General features: G+C 40.7%; 1 long non-coding RNA gene across 2 annotated transcripts in view; it reads right to left on the bottom strand.

Moving 5' to 3' along the window:
- LOC122743026 overlaps nucleotides 1-16,018 on the bottom strand; it is a 29,230-nt gene extending 13,212 nt beyond the window's left edge. For both annotated transcript variants that reach the window (XR_006354969.1, XR_006354968.1), the window contains exon 1: nucleotides 15,646-16,018. This is a non-coding gene — a long non-coding RNA (uncharacterized LOC122743026). The remainder of the gene's footprint in view (nucleotides 1-15,645) is intronic.
- Between the last annotated feature and the right edge of the window lie 282 nt (nucleotides 16,019-16,300).

Below are 16,300 nucleotides of genomic sequence, written 5' to 3'. Positions count from 1 at the left end.
TGGTGAGTTACATTGGGGTTGGCAAAGCCACTTCCCTTGAACCTCTCTGTCCCATGTGGCCACCATGATATAAGGAAATGTATCTAGTTATTTAGAGGATAGTTCTCCCCTCCACCAAGAGTTGTTACCAACATAAGTGAGCAGTGATAAGAACTATAAAGTATGACTTAGCTGAATTATGGTGCATAGCTGATTGTGTCTCCAATTTCTATTTCTAAAAAAAGAGTGCCTTGTGGTTGACCCACAAATGTTATGGAGGGAGCTCTTTTTGGGTGGGTTGATAATAATAAAAGTTGACATTATATAGTATTTTACAGTTAGCAGAATATTTTCCTGACTTTAATTCATCTGAGCCCTACAACAATTCAAGTTAGCAGGTAGGGCCTGCAGCTATTTCCCTATTTTATAGATTAAGGAAACTTAGACTCTAAGAAATTACTCATGAATACATAGCTAATAAGTATCAGAGGCAAGATTTGAACCAAAGTCTTCCTAATTTCAAGTCCAGTACTTCAATAGCCCCTACCTTACAGGGTTCTTGTAAGAATCAGGGTGTTTAGTACAGTGTTTGGCACACAGGCACTTAATAAATACTTGTTTCCTTCCCATCTCCTCTCCCCTGCCCTCCCCTCTATGTAATGCCATAGGGATAGCATGGACCTAAGAGAAGAGCTAAAGCAACTCACTGCAGAAATCACAACTCATCACATGGAAAAGGGAAGGGATACGCATATATTAAGCACCTACTATGTACCAGACACTGTCTTAAGTACTTCTACAGAAATTATCTCATTTGATCCTCAGACTACACAGCATACTGGATATGCTAATTATCCTAAGGATAACAAATCCTGTCCCCACCTGTTTCTAAGAACAAACATGAATTTACCTTAGCCCCTTGAAGCTATACCAGATTCAGTCCTAGGACATCTTTAATCAGGCAAGGGTGGCCTTCATGATTAGGAAACTGGGAAGACCTGGCTTTGACTGATTAATATCTCTGATGGATGGAGGAGGGAAGTGTTTCATTTGAAGATTATCAAAGCTTGCAGGTAGATTGCTACTCCTACAGAGGGCACAAAATACTGTATTTTTTATTTATAGCAGAGAAAGAGACCCTGACTTGTGTCTATCCATGCTTTTCAGCAGCTGAGAAACATTTTGGGCTGGTAGGAGATGTGTTTGAGTGAAGGACTTCTCAGTGGGAGCATTCTCACTCCAATAATATGGAAGCTTTGCTTGACATGCTTTTCCAGTTAAATAATAAACTGAAATACCAAGAGGGGCAATAAGCAAGAAAGCAAAAGGACTAGGAAAAGACAGTCACATCTTGAGCCCCTGCAACTTGGGGACAAGCTAGCAAGAGCAAGCTATTGCAGATCTGCAGTACACGAAGGTCTGTCCTTTCGGTGTGTGTCCAAGGTTGATTGGACGGCTGATTTTGGTGGTCCCAGGGCCAGGATAGGAAAGGAGGGATCATGGAGAAGCAGAAGAGAGGGGAGGAACTGCCACTAGACATCAGCCATAGACCAAAGCAAAGTGGGCTTATGTGCCTGGGTCGCATTGCACAGTATTGCAAAAAGCAATATCTGTCAGGAGAATGAGACCCTGTGTAGCTGGGATGGGGACAGAGGCACAAATGTCTGCTTCAGACACTAGCTATGTGACTCTGACCAAGTCACATAACTTTTCCATGCCTCATCTGTAAAATGAGAAAGTTGAACTAGATGGCCTCTGAAATCCCTTCCCACTCTACATCCCTGATACTACATGGGAATTCAGCCTGTGATTTGCAATAGGAGCAATAGATTGTCAGGGGAAGGATGGTAGAGGGCTTAGGGAGGTGGTTGCTGGCTTAAGGCCAAAGAAGTAGTTGCGAGACCAATCTAGTTCTGAGGAACATTCACAGTAGAAGAGGTGTAGTGTTTATGGTAAGTTCTGCTCATCATCGTGAGAGCCAGAGTGAGAGAGGAAACAGCAAGCATGAGAGGGACCTGCCTTGGATTTTGTCCCCTTGTACGGTCATCCTGGTGTTTGGAGGTGAGCTCATGAGTATACAGCTCAGGCAGAGTTTGTGGTTTTCTTGTTAAAACCCTCCAGTCATGCAATATAGTCACACAGTGCCCTGGGTCACCTTATCCCCCAGTGTCACTATCTGCCCAAAACAGAAATAGGAGGGCCTCCAAAAATGCAAGATTAAGATATGTTATCTAAAACAAAATCTGATTTTGCAGAGCCATCATTGCTCTGTCAGTGCTGGTAAATATGCAGTGTAGTGGGGGTGGGGACTGGGCAGGCCCTCACCTCTCAGAGTCTGACTCAGGGAAGGGCTTAATACATAGGTGGGCATTCCCCAATTCCCTCCCTCTCTCCCTCAGGCATTTACTCTCATATGCATTCATTTAACCCTCAATCTACAAGCTCACTTTATTCACTCTTGCCAGGACCCCAGCCTCAAACCTTTCTCAGTAATTTCCCCAGTCAAACCAAATGCACTCTTACCAGGCTTCTTTACCACTCCTGAGCTGGTCTTTCAACCTCCAAAGACTGACACCAGACCTGAGAGTACTTCTGATACCTTTAGTAGGCTCTTTAAAACACCTGCTTCTTCCTGTGTCCTTACTGCTGCTCCTTTCCCAATTTCCCAATAGGCAGCACCGGGCGCCCCCCCACCCCTGCCCCATCTCCTGACACCTTCTCAGCCTACACCGGTATAAAGACCACAGTGGTGGTGACAGTGGTAAGATTAGATTCTGTTTGAATCATGGCCTGCATATGACCTACTTTTCAGTTACTTTTCCCCAAAGGAGAATGATTGGGCTGAGGAGATACAAGGCTCTGTTTCCCAGTACATACCCTTCAGTCTAGCTCTACTCACTACTGTCATGTTTTTCTCATTTCTCCACTTTTGGCTACAATAGCATTAACAGTGGTACTTTAAGGTTTGCTAATCACTTGACTCATCTTATTTTTATCTTCACAATCACCCTTTGGAGGGAGATACTCCCACTATTGTTTTGTTTTGTTTTGTTTTTGTGAAGCAATTGGGGTCAAGTGACTTGCCTAAGGTCACACAGCTAGTAAGTGTTAAGTGTCTGAGGCAGGATCTGAACTCAGGTCCTCCTGACTCCAGGACCAGTGCTTTATCCACTGGGCCACCTAGCTGCCCCTACTCCCACTATTCTTATCCCCATTTTACAGATGAGAAAGGAAGGACTGAAACCTAGGTCTTGCTAATTCGAAATACAGCACTACCTCTCATGTTATGTCCCTGCCAAGAAATGGTGGGTTGTTTTATGTTTGTTTGTTTTTTCTCATCTTTCCACTTGTTTAAGGTCTTACTTATCTCTCAAGGTTCAGGTCAAGTCCAGCCTACTCTGCATAATGCCTTCACCTCTGAACTCTCCTTTCCCCAAGATCATCTACACTAATAGTTGGCACCTCCCCCTACCCCAGCTTACCCCTGTTCTCTAATTCAGCACTTGTCTTACTGCACACCATCTGTCTGCTGACATTGTTGTTCATGGACAATGTCTATCTTCAGCCACTGCAAAGAACCATTAGAGATTGATCCCAGTTGATCATATGACTGAAAAGCTGTATTATTGGGCAGAAATCAGTCCTTGAACCTGCCCAATAAAAGAGGCTGTCTCCACAACTTTGCTGGTGCATTTTAAAATTTTGAAACTTTTAAAGCTTAAAATTGCACTAAGTTTTGGAACATCCTGTGTATGTCACAGTAAATGTGAAGTAATCAGTCTCCATGTATATTCATAGATTTGAGTGTTTCTTAAAAAAATTTTTATGCCAATATACATTTTACATAATTGTATATAAGATTAGAAAGTTTGCAGAGATAAGAAGTAAAGGAAATAAAAATGTTAACAATGAAAACTGAGAGTAAAAATAAACATTATTTATAGTTTCTAGATTATAGTTCTAACAGTAAATGACAAATACAGAAGCAACATCAGTATGGCAATTGTTAAGGGTTAAAATTCTAGCTAAACTGTCTAAAATATCTAATGAGTGGTCGCCAATAAATTATAAGCTTTAGCAAGAGTTAGACTTTTAAGCATTTATTAAGGAGAATAAGAATTTAGTAAAGAGAGAGAAAGGCCTAGATTCCTATCTATTAAAGGGAGAGCACATTTCTAGCTCCGCTCTCCACCCGAGTCCAGAGGAAAGAGCCCCAGACTGAGCGCCAGTCTCTTCCTTCCTCCTCCCACTAGTCCGCGTCACTTCCTGAATCCTGAAGAAAAGACTCCTGGTCTTGCCCTCAAAGACCTTCCCTTCATGGGCAGAACTCTTCTACAGTAAGTATCCAGCAGGTGGCATTATTCCAATCGTTACACAATATATGTCTCCACTTGAAGTTTGCTTCTAGTCATAGCCATAATTATCATTAGATGAATGGAACTTTGCCTTAGGTTGTTGGGCTCTTCCAAGTGACAGTTCTTTGAGTGGACTGGGGGAACAGGAAATGCAATTCCCACTGTTTGACCACTGTCCCTCTCAGTCTTCCCACCCTGGACAGCTCCCTCACCCAGGGTCCTGTTGCTATGGTGCCTTGCTCCCAAGCGGTTTCCCCCATCCCTACCCCAGTGGACATGAAAACCTTTTTCTTGGTGTGGTTATACTTATAGTTTGACTATCCACTATCCTACCGCCCCACTTTGAGAATGATTTTTGCTCTGGGTGAAGAAATTTCAGTTAGAACTCTTACTTCAATTGATCTTCATGTGTACTGTGTGTTAACTGCCATTTTTAAAAGAGGAAATTTCATGGTTCTGGCAAAATTAAAAACAAGATACAGCAAATTTAACAAGAATTCTCAAATATTTTACATGAGAATGTATTTGTCATTCTTTTGAGGGCTTTGTTTTAGCTACATTAAGTGAAGGCAAAAATCGAAATGATAATAAAGCATCTTAGAAGAGGAAATATTTTATCTAATATTTTCCCAATCATCAGACACCCTTTTTCCATTTTTATTATTAATTTGACAAACATGATCATTTCCTCATGCCAAGAAGAGAAAAAGAGAAATGCACATAAAAGCATGAGCATCAATTATGTATGACTTCTTTTTTAAAAACTTTATAATAAATCTAATGCAGTCGGACAGCTAGGTGGCGCAGTGGATAAAGCACCAGACCTGGATTCAGGAGTATCTGAGTTCAAATCCAGCCTCAAACACTTGACACTTACTAGCTGTGTGACCTTGGGCAAGTCACTTAACCCCCATTGCCCCACAAAACAACAAACAAACAAACAAACAAATAGAATGTGGTCATTCTAATCTTGTCCTTGCTTGTCTGTGTCTCTTTCTGAACTTCCTTCTGCTCTTTTCTGTGTATTTTATAAATGTTAGATTGATGGTCATTTCTTTCCCTTTTGGAGGGGAGGCAGCTCCATCATCTCCACCCACCCCCCACAACTAAACAAAAAACAACAAATTCTTGTAACAAATAATGATAGCCAAGCAAAACAGGGCAACTCTCATTCTGTACCTCCTAGAATTTCATAAAATATTATAGTTATTGTATAAATTGTTTTATGGCTTCTGCTTACCTCATTCTGCATCATTTCATAAAAGTTTTCCCAGACTTTTCTAAATTTGTCCCTTTCAACTTTTTTTTTTAAATGGGGCAGTGATATTCAGTTATTCATATTTCTAATTTGCTTGGCTATTCCTAAATGAATGGGCACTTTTGTTTCTGTTTCATTGTTACAACAAAAAATACCGTTATAGTTATTTTTGTAGATATGGGTCCTTTGCTTCTGTTATCTCTCTGGTATATAAGCCAACTGATGATATTGCTGGGTCAAAGGGTGTGGATGGTTTGGTGACTTTGGAGATAGAGTTCTAAATTTTTTTCTATAACAGCTGGGTCAATTCATAGCTCCTCCAAGACTGTTAGTATGTCTTGACTTTGATCATTTTCCTTTTCTAATAAGACATTGATAACAAACAACTATATCTTTCTCATTATTATTTATGATATTTTATTTTGAATAGAAAAAATTAAAGATGAATTTGTTTTTAAATCTTAAAATAGTTTACTATAAGGATCCCATTGAAGTTTTGTTTAAAGAAAAAGGTCCTGCTACTGCAGTACGTTTGAACAGCACCATTTTGGTTGTTTTATTTGTGAAAGTTCTACCTCCCCAACTAGAGTGTTTTTAAAAGCTCCTTGAGGGACAGCTAGGTGGCACAATGGATAAGGCACTGGCCCTGGATTCAGGAGGACCTAAGTTCAAATTTGGCCTCAGACACTTGACACTTACTAGCTGTGTGACCTGGGTAAGTCACTTAGCCTTCATTGCCCCCACCCCAAAAAAGGTCCTTGAAGTCAGGAACTATTTCTAATAATAATGTTACCTGTAACCCCCAAAGCCTATGGGCGTGAGACTCTCTCCTCGTTGATGGAGATCAGTGTTCCTTGTCTATATGTTCTCACTCAGGGCTGAGTTGTCAATAGAGGAAGAGGAGGGAGAGAGATTTGATCTCTTTGGTTTTATGGGGCTCTTCTGACTTCCAGCTTTGAGAGAGAAGATGGACAATGTGGAAGATAATTTCAGGTTGCTGAAAGAATAAAAAGACTCTAGGAAGAAGGTGACATGAGAGAAGCATTCTCTCTCTCTCTCTCTCTCTCTCTCTCTCTCTGTCTCCCCTCCTCTGTATTCCTATATATACATATACATAGTATATACATATATATACACACATATATGCATATATAGAGAGAAGTATAGTTATAGATATAGATATAAAAATAAAATATATGTATATGAAAATACATATATTTATATGTAAAACATGTGTGCATGCATGAGTCTATATGCATCTTATATGTATATGCATAAATACACATGTATGTTTTGATGTTATATGTGTGTACACATATGTTTGTGTGTAAATGTATATATGTGTACAGGTTTGTGTGCTATATATGTGTGTGTTTATACACACACACACACACACCACATAGTAGAAACTCCACAGTTTCTAATTAAGTAGTGGGGACATAGTACATACTCACTTGTTGACCGACTGAGTGACTGACTGACAATATCTCCCTTTTGCTCCTCAGTAGAAAGTAGAAAAGAAAGCCTATCTGGCTGAAACAATCCTGCCTTTCACTGAATTACAAGAAGGTCACTTGACAAACCTTAGCAGGAACTTGGAGCCTTTATGTCCAGGAAGGGTGTTATATATTTGCTGTTCTTTTCATTCTCTTTTAGTCAGTCTTTACCCCTTGTGACCAATCCTCTACATTTGTGAGGCTGCTGGTAAATGTTAGGAGTGCCGTTTGTGGTCATGGGGCAGAGCAAAGGTGGCTAACCCATATGGGGATTGAACCCGTGACCCTGGCTTCATTAGCCATGTGCTTTAACCATATGAGCTAACTAGCCACAGACGCCACTATTAAACACTTAATGAATCCCCATAATGTAGAAGACACATTAGGGCACTGGAACAAAATGTTACTGCTATTTTTTTTCCTTTGAGGGGTGTTATATACTTGGAGAATGGAGGAACAATCCCATAAAAAGCGGACTTATGGGCACCATGGCAATAACATTTTCAACAAATCTTAGCAAAATGCTCATGTCTGTGAAACTGATAGAAATTGTAATGTTGGAGTCTGCCTTTTAAATGGTGTACTAATATGAAGGGGTGAGGGAAAAAATAAAAAGATGGGGCTTCACGGAATATGATTTCAGGGATGGAGCCTTTTGCTGTTCACAGTCAACCCCCAAAGTGAGAGCTGAAAATCCAAAAAGGATATAAGGAAATTAGGATTACCTGCACATTGTCTCTCTTTAATTCAGAGCCTCATCCAGTTTAAATTCTTTTAGGCTAGTGAGCTTGTTTTCTAAACAAGTCCATCTTCCTCTTAGCAGCAGCAGAGACAGCAGCAGGAAATGTTACTTATCCTTTACAGTAGCTTTGGTGCAATGGGAAGAATATTGTGCAGGGAAGCACAGAAGCTGTTAGGAATCTCAGCCTCCCCATTTATTACCTGGATGCCTCTTGAATTATAATTTGTAAAACAAAGGGTCATATTAGATGATCCCCTCTATCCATTCCAGCTCTACATCAATGATTTTAGGATTATTTTCTCTTCTGTGCAATCTTTTTTTGTTTTTGTTTTTGTTTTTTGTAGGGCAATAGAGGTTAAGTGACTTGCCCAGAGTCACACAGCTCGTAAGTCTCAAGTGTCTGAGGCCCAATTTGAACTCAGGTCCTCCTGAATCCAGGCCCAGTGCTTTATCCACTGCGCCATCTAGCTGCTCCTCTTCTGTGCCATCTTTCAATGGTATGTTTAGTTAGATTCCACCCCTCCCCCCGACTTTTATTCAGACATTTCTTTAAATACAGGGCATACTCTGCTGCCATTCATCTAAAATCGGCACATCATGAGTTCATTGGCATGTTTTATTTATTTATTTGAATTTTTGGCAACCAGCCTGCGATTTTACACTGACAATGGCACCCGAGGAGTTGGCGTTTGGGTTTTTTTCTGAGCTGGATACCTGGCATCCCTCAAGAAAATGAAATTATAGCCTAGGACTGCAGTGTTTCTGTTCCCAGTGTGTTTCTATCGAGGGAACAGCAGACACTGTAAGAACCGTCAGACTGGTATTGCTTTTTCTCTAAGAACACAGTATTGTAATCTTTTGAAGGGTTTTGTACTGCTTTCACAAAGGCCCTTTAAAAAGGGGAGGGGGGGGCTTCCAACAGTGATCTACTTAGAAGACAGCGTCTTTGTTTCTCACTAAAACTAGTGAAAGAAATGAGGCTTTCTCCTCCTGACTCCTGATTTACATTCCACCTTCATGCCTTCAGTTTGAAGCCCTGGAAATGCTATGATTTCTGTACTTTCCTGAAGCCAGAGATGGATGAAGACCAAAGATAGCACGGCGCTATGAGTTAACAAGGTTCTCTCTCTTCACCCTCTCTACCATTTCCCTTCATCCAAACTCTGACTTAACATGTGTTTCCTTCTGGGAGGGGGAGCTAGTCGAACAGTCCTGTGTGGAGACAGGAAGTCACTGAGCTCCCTCTGTGCCAAGGGACAACACCATATATAGCTTTAATGAAATAGAGTAGGGGCCCCTGCTAACCCCAAATTATAGAGAGGATGAAAGAAACCCACAACCACATGAGGTTAGGCTGTTTTTCCCTGAACTATTGTCTATATAAATCAAGGGTGCCCAAGAGACCAGTAGAGAGAGGTGTACACAGCAAAGACAGCCTATAACTTACAAACAGAAGAAGGGCTTCAAGTGAAGTTCATTTGTAAGTCACGTGTTTGGAACTTAGAATTCATTTTCCCACAGAAATGAGGTTATAACTTGGTGGTTAGGTTTCTAGACCATCCCAAGAAAGGATATTCAACTCATAATGGACCTGAAGTATACTGCTGATCATTTCACCTATACCTATCACTTCATCTCTGTGGTCCTCATATTCCTCCTCTAAAAAATGCAGGCTTTGGGTTCTGATTACTAAGTTCCCCATCCATCTTTTGAAGGTCATTGATAACAAGAGAGGTACCTAGGATTAGACATGGCAAATGCTGATCTGATTTGGGGGGGGGGGCAATGAGGGTTAAGTGACTTGCCCAGGATCACACAGCTAGTAAGTGTCAAGTGTCTGAGGCTGGATTTGAACTCAGGTCCTCCTGAATCCAGGGCCAGTGCTTTATCCACTGTACCACCTAGCTGCCCCTTTGATCTAATTTTTAAAAAGGATTGGGGAGCCGTAGGAAGATAATGTAGTCTAAAAAACTATACTCAGTGAACTTGAATTTTGATACAAGACAAATCCTACAACTTATTATTCACAAAATTCCTAATAAACATTTAGAAAAGGAAGTGGTGATCATAAAAAGCCAGCATGGCAGCATCATAAAGAACAGGTGATAGAGTAACTTCATTTCCTTTCTCTATAGGATTGCTAGACTAGTAGGTGAATGAAACGCTATAGATATAGTTTACCTAGATTTCAGCAAATTATTGAGCAAAGTCTCTTATGCTATTCCAATGGGGGAGAGAGTGGGAATGAATCATGGCCTATATGATAGTGCATGTACTTGAAATTGGTTGAATAGTCTGATCCAAATATTGGTTATTAATGATTCATTGTCACCTTGGAGGGAGTTTACCCATGGAGTGCTCCAGGAAACTTTGCTTGGTCTTGTGTTATTTATTTTAAACAGTGACTTGGTTAAAGGTATAGAAAGCATGTTCACCACATTTGAACCTGACACAAAGGTGGGAAGAATAATAATATTTATACAGCACTTACTATGTGCCAAACTCTGTGCTAAGAGCTTTGCAATTATGATCATATTTGATCCTCACAAGAACCCTGGAAGGTAGGTGCTATTATTATCTCTCTTTTACACATGAGGAAACAGAAGCAAATAGAGATCACGCAGCTGGAAATAACACATTGAGTGAAAGAATCAATATTCACCCTGCTCTGCCCCCCCCCCAATAGCCTGTGAAAACAGCACACCAAGTTGGATAAGATGCAATTTAATAGGTATAAATGATGTAGAAGGTATTAATACATAAATCCCTTTTATAATTGAACTAAAAAAATCATCTTCAGAAGCCGAAGGTGAGTGAGACATGGCTAGACAGAAGTCCTTCTGAACATACTAGGGATTTTAATGAATGGCAAGCTTAACTTGAATCAATAGAGTGATAGAGAAGCCCCCAAAGCTAATTCAGCAATGGGCTGTATTAAGAGAAGCATCATTTCTAGAACTTGGGCTGTAATAGTAGTGCTCCAAGTTGGTTAGAGCACATCTGGATTATTACAATCAGTTTGTTTAGGATAAACATTGACTGAATGGAGTGTGTTCAGAGGAAAAAGACTAGAATGATGAAGGATGTCAAGATTATTTTATCTGACAATCAGCTGAAGGACCTGGGGGAGAAAAGACTTAAGAGGATTATGTGATGATTGTCTGAGTATTTTAAAAGTTATTACATATAGGACAAATAGACTTCTTCCTCCTGGCCTTCAAGGGCAGAAATGGGAGCAATGGTTGAAAGATACAAAGTAAGCAAAATTTTCCTAGACATTAGGGTATTGCATTGCCATAAATCGTAGTGGGTTCTCTCTTATTGGAGATCATCAAGTGGAGACTGAACAACTACTTGTCAAGTATTCTTGTTCAGGAATGGCTAGTTTTCTAGATGGTCTTTGGCGGCCATTCCAGCTCTTAGATTCGGTCACTTATGCTGCTCTATCACTATGTAGTACATTATTTCAAAAAGTAAATATTCTCTGACTTCCAAACCAGGACACCAAAAACACGTGTGCCCTTTCTCAAAAGCAGTTTTGGGGGGATATCCCTGGAAGCCACAGTCAATAGCTTGACAGTGAAAAATAAAGGTTTCTGACTAGGAGTGGCCAGGACAGATACATTCAGGCACCAATAACTTGTTAAATATGTTTATGTAAGAGGTGGCACTTCTCTACTTTTCAGTCAGAGAAAACAACTCTGTCAGTTATTGCCAAGGTACTTTGAAATAGTGAAATGTGTAGTGATCAAGGACCTGGGTTCAAATCTTGACTCCACCACTTACTGCCTCTATGATCTTGGGGAGGTGACCTAGCTCTCATTGCCTCATTCCTGAACTATTGCAATAGCTCATTGGTTGGTTTCCCTGCCTTGTTTCTCACCACTCCACCACACCACTTCTACTCAACTGCCAAGGAGATTTTCCTAAAGCATGGGTCTTTTTTACTATGCCAGAAAGCACACTCCTTTGACTCTTCACTAGATTCCAGTGTTCCCTATGACCTCCAACAGCCTCTGACAAGAACAAACAAACAAACAAGCAAAACCCAGCCTCTGACTTTAAGGCACTGCACAACCTGATTCCTTCCTACTTCACCAATGTTCTTACTTTTTCATCTCTCCCCACAAATCCTATGATCCAGCAACACTGTCCTCCTTAATGTTCATTGAATGGGATGCTTCATTTCCTAGCTCTTTGCCTTTTCAAAGGTTATCACCCATGATCTCCTTCTTTACCTCTTCCTCCTGGCTTCCCTAACTTCCTTCAAATCTCAGCTTAATTCTTACCTTTTGTAAGAGACTTTTCTTGCTCCCTTTGCTCCACTTTCCTCTGAGGTTACCTCATTTATACTGTATAAATTGTGTGTGTGTGTATATATGTACATGTATATGTATACATACATACATACAGTTATTTATGTATTGTCTCCCCATTGTAATGTAACTTCTTTTAGGGTAGAGGCCATGTTTTTGCCTTCCTTGGTATCTCAGTGCCTACCTTATCATAAGCACTTAATAAATGCTTCTTGACTGACAACCTTTCTGGGCCTCAGTTCTTCATCTTTAAAAATGAGAGGTTTTCATTTCTAAGATCCCTCCCGCTTTAAATAGATGATCTTTTGAAATTCCACTCATAAATTTGGGTCATTTGTAAGGTGAGCACAGCTTGGGTATGGCCTAGCCCATCAGAGCCCTGGTCAGTGGAAAATTAATTCGAACTTGGATTGTGTGGGAAATGTAATTGTCAGAAACAATGGCAAGAGCTCACATCTCAGACACAAATGACCTCATTGGTGCCCACATTCTCTTAAATGGGTGACAAATAAAAAATTTTAAAAAGGAAGCTACTGGTTTTGACTTGAAGTTAGAAATAAACGCCACCAAACTTGGCTAGTGAAGCTGAAAGGTGAGAAGATGAAAGGTCCATATTCAAATGATTAGACCTCCAAGGTTAGAAAATCAAACTTAGACTCCTGGTCTGTAACACCTTCTTATTGAAGGGCTGATTCTCATGAGGATTTTGAAGCTAAACAGGTCAATGATAAAAGACTCAAAGTTTAAAGGGAACCAGAATGGTCCTTTTGGAGAGATCAGTCAGTTGCCCTAAGTTTAGTATACTTTATTCTGCCTTTCTCCTTGGCATTGGAATTCCACAGGAATAGAAATTGGTAGAAAGAATGATGTTGCATATGTTCAATGCAGGTAGATGCTTCTCTATTCCCACCCCCTCACCTCCTCACAAAGTTCTATGATAGGAAAAATACTTTTTAATCATTAAAGTACTATAGAAACATTTAGGCTGATCAGTAGCAATTCCAATAGTAGAATGGAGCATTAAGTGAAAAGACACATAGAAAGCCTGGGAGAAAATGAGTAGAGAAAGTGAGAACTCACCCAAAGAGCCTGTTTCCATAGTTGGAAAATACAACCTCAAAGCCTCATAGGGACCCAGCTTTCCCTTTTCCCTTCGTTATTTTTTTTTCAGGACAGTGAGGGTTAAGTGACTTGCCCAGGGTCACACAGCTAGTTAAGTGTCAAGTGTCTGAGGCCAGATTTGAATTCAGGTCCTCCTGAATCCAGGGCCTGTGCTTTATCCACTACACTACCTAACTGCCCCCTTCCCTTCATTATTAATCCTTATGGGTATCACTGACATTTTAAAAATAAATGTTTCCACCCAAGTACTCCTCTGATGGCTCATCATGGCCTGGGGGTGCCCCTAGGTGCTCAAAGACTCTACCAACAGACCACAAAGTCTAGCAGATCTGACCAAGATGGAAAGGCACCATGTGCAGGCCCATTGATGGACCACATGCCTGACATACAAGAACTTAAACTAAGTTCAGAGAGGTTTATGACCAGGGTGGCAAGAGGAGGATAGACTTTTGGCCACAGGAACTCTCAAAGATTACCTGCTAAATTTAAGGAGAGTCATTGTCTGTGTCAGTGTATGGCAATGTCCACACCAATTTGCTTGGCATATAGGAAGTACTTAACAAATACCTCTTGACTGGTTTCCCAATGATACTCTAAAGCTTTGAATTATTGAAATATGTATGTTTAAAAATGATAACCACTCTCAAAATTTGGGGTGTTGATAGATTATTAGGATTTAGGCCTGGGAGAAAGCTCAATGGTCAATCAGCAGACATTTATTGAATGTTTTCTGTGTGACAGGTAACATGCTACTGTTTGGGGATATAAACACAATAGATGGAATAGTTCTCATTCTTCCATTCTACCTGGGGAGAGAGAGAGAGAGAGAGAGAGAGAGAGAGAGTGTGTGTGTGTGTGTGTGTGTGTGTGTGTGTGTGTGTCGTGTTATAGGCAGAATAAATATAAAGAGAACAAATACAAGGTAATTAAGTACAAGGTAATTAAGGAACGAGGGACTGGTTGGGAGATCAGCAAAGTTTTCATATAGAAGGCGGTTCTTGAATTGTGATCCTCCTTGGTACCTGCCCTTAAGGGGATTACATTCTACTGGGATGGGAGAATCCAATCCCAAATCCATGGCTTTCCCCAACTTGTACCATACTGATTCTTCCAAGGTAAACATAACTTCAATTTCCGGTGAGTGAATGGAACCTTTGGATGCAGCCTTGACTTCATGGCTAATGAGAAAGGGGCAATGAGGTCAAATAAGGGCGTTTAGGACAGGGTGAATTCTCATTTCTCAAGCTAAAGCAGTGCTTTTTTCCTCTTTCTTTTTCCTCTTTCTTTCTCTTCTCCCTCCCCCTCCCCCAACAGAAGGAAGCTGATTGCATTCATTAGGGCAGACAGCACGGTATGTTGTCTTCTTCCCTTGACTGGCTCTATCTCAGCTGCCTGCAGTTCGGGCGCTTGATGTGGTAGCTTTTATTAAATGCTTGTTTCAAGAATGACATCAGTAGTCAATCAGATAAATCAAGGCCATGAAAAATAATTACCTGCCAGAGAGAAAGAGCATACACAAATGGATTATGCACACATGTGCGCTTGCGCTTGCTCTCTCTCTCTCTCTCTCTCTCTCTCTCTCTCTCTCTCCCCCACACACACACACACACACACACACACATACACATATGTATACAGGATTTCTTTTTTTCATGTGAGTGAAGGAAATTAAATACACTTGTTGAATAAAAAAACCCAGCCATAAATCCTTTCATTCCAATTACCAAACCAGCTGAACCTTGAAGCAGTGGCTCAGTGTCATAACATCTTTCAAAAGAGATCTTGTGTTGGCTTCCTCGACATGTTTTCTCCTGAAATGTCCGTGGAAGGGGCCATCGGGTTGTGCCATCAAAGTTAGATTCCTTGGGGATGCTACCCACTGAAAGAACAAAACAGCCCTTTCCAGCTTTTTGATTCAATCTGCTGCAGTTCAGGACTGCATGCTAATAAAAGATGGCATCGCCAGCTGAAGAAAGGTTTGTTTCTCCAGGGGTCAAAGGAAATCTAGTTAAGGGGAGAAAAAAGAAAAAAAAAAAAGACAAAAAAAACCCTAACAACAACAACAAAAAATCCAATCCTCAGACTCCCCCCCCCCCAAAAAAAAAACTGACAAATTTGACTTGTCAGATGCAAGTTCAACTTGTGGACAATTCACTAAAGGCTGATAATTTCCATAGCAACAGCTCCATCACATGATTTATACACAAGCGCTTTCTCTGAGAGAGAGCAGCTTTCCTCAAAACCGTTTTCTGGCAAATTCCACAGTGTTGGAGGAATTAAACAGGAGCCCAATTGTGACCTTGGCTGAGTAGCTTGCCAACAATTAAAAAAAAAAAAAGAATAAATGAACCCTCCCCTCCAACATTTTAATACTCACATTTCTCCATCAAAAAGAAAATTCACCAAGAGGTATCCCTCCGAGTAGAGATTCGGAGTGTGACTGTTAAAAAGGTCTCAGGAGTAAGTAGGATACGGTATAGCCTCCATCCTCCCTCCCCTCCTTCTGACTAGAGCTTCAAGAAGTCCTTTAAATTCTAGCCATTTGTGGATGAATGAGTAGGGATCTGCTCCAATCCCCTCTCCTTAAAATGCCGTCAGCTTCCAACCTATCCAAGGGGAGAGTTTCACTGAGAATACTATCTTTCTAATGAATGCTCTAACTTTCAACCTCCCTGGCTTCTGGAATACAAACCACTACCCCCCATCATTATACCCATCTGGCCAAATTTCGCTTTCACTAAAGACTTTTGTTCTTTAGACCCAGAATTCTATTTTCCCCCCTTCCTTGGGGCAGGTTTCTTTTTCTAAGTGGTTTGAATCCCGGGTGTTTGGAGGTTGAGTTTCTAAAGGTGGCATAAAATGTTCAGACTGATGCAGAGCCTGTAGGGCAAGAAATCCTCAGTTTGTTGAAAAGTGCCTGAGCCACAGACTGTGAGTGGCTGGACAAAGGTTTATTGCCCTCTCACTGAGCTACACCCAGGTATGTTCAGCAGGCACTGAAATTTATAGCTGCCTTTCAAGAAAAGATAAAC

The sequence above is a fragment of the Dromiciops gliroides genome, chromosome 2 (genome assembly GCF_019393635.1).
Source record: "Dromiciops gliroides isolate mDroGli1 chromosome 2, mDroGli1.pri, whole genome shotgun sequence".
NCBI lineage: Eukaryota > Metazoa > Chordata > Mammalia > Microbiotheria > Microbiotheriidae > Dromiciops > Dromiciops gliroides.
This window is presented reverse-complemented; position numbering and strand designations above follow the sequence as displayed.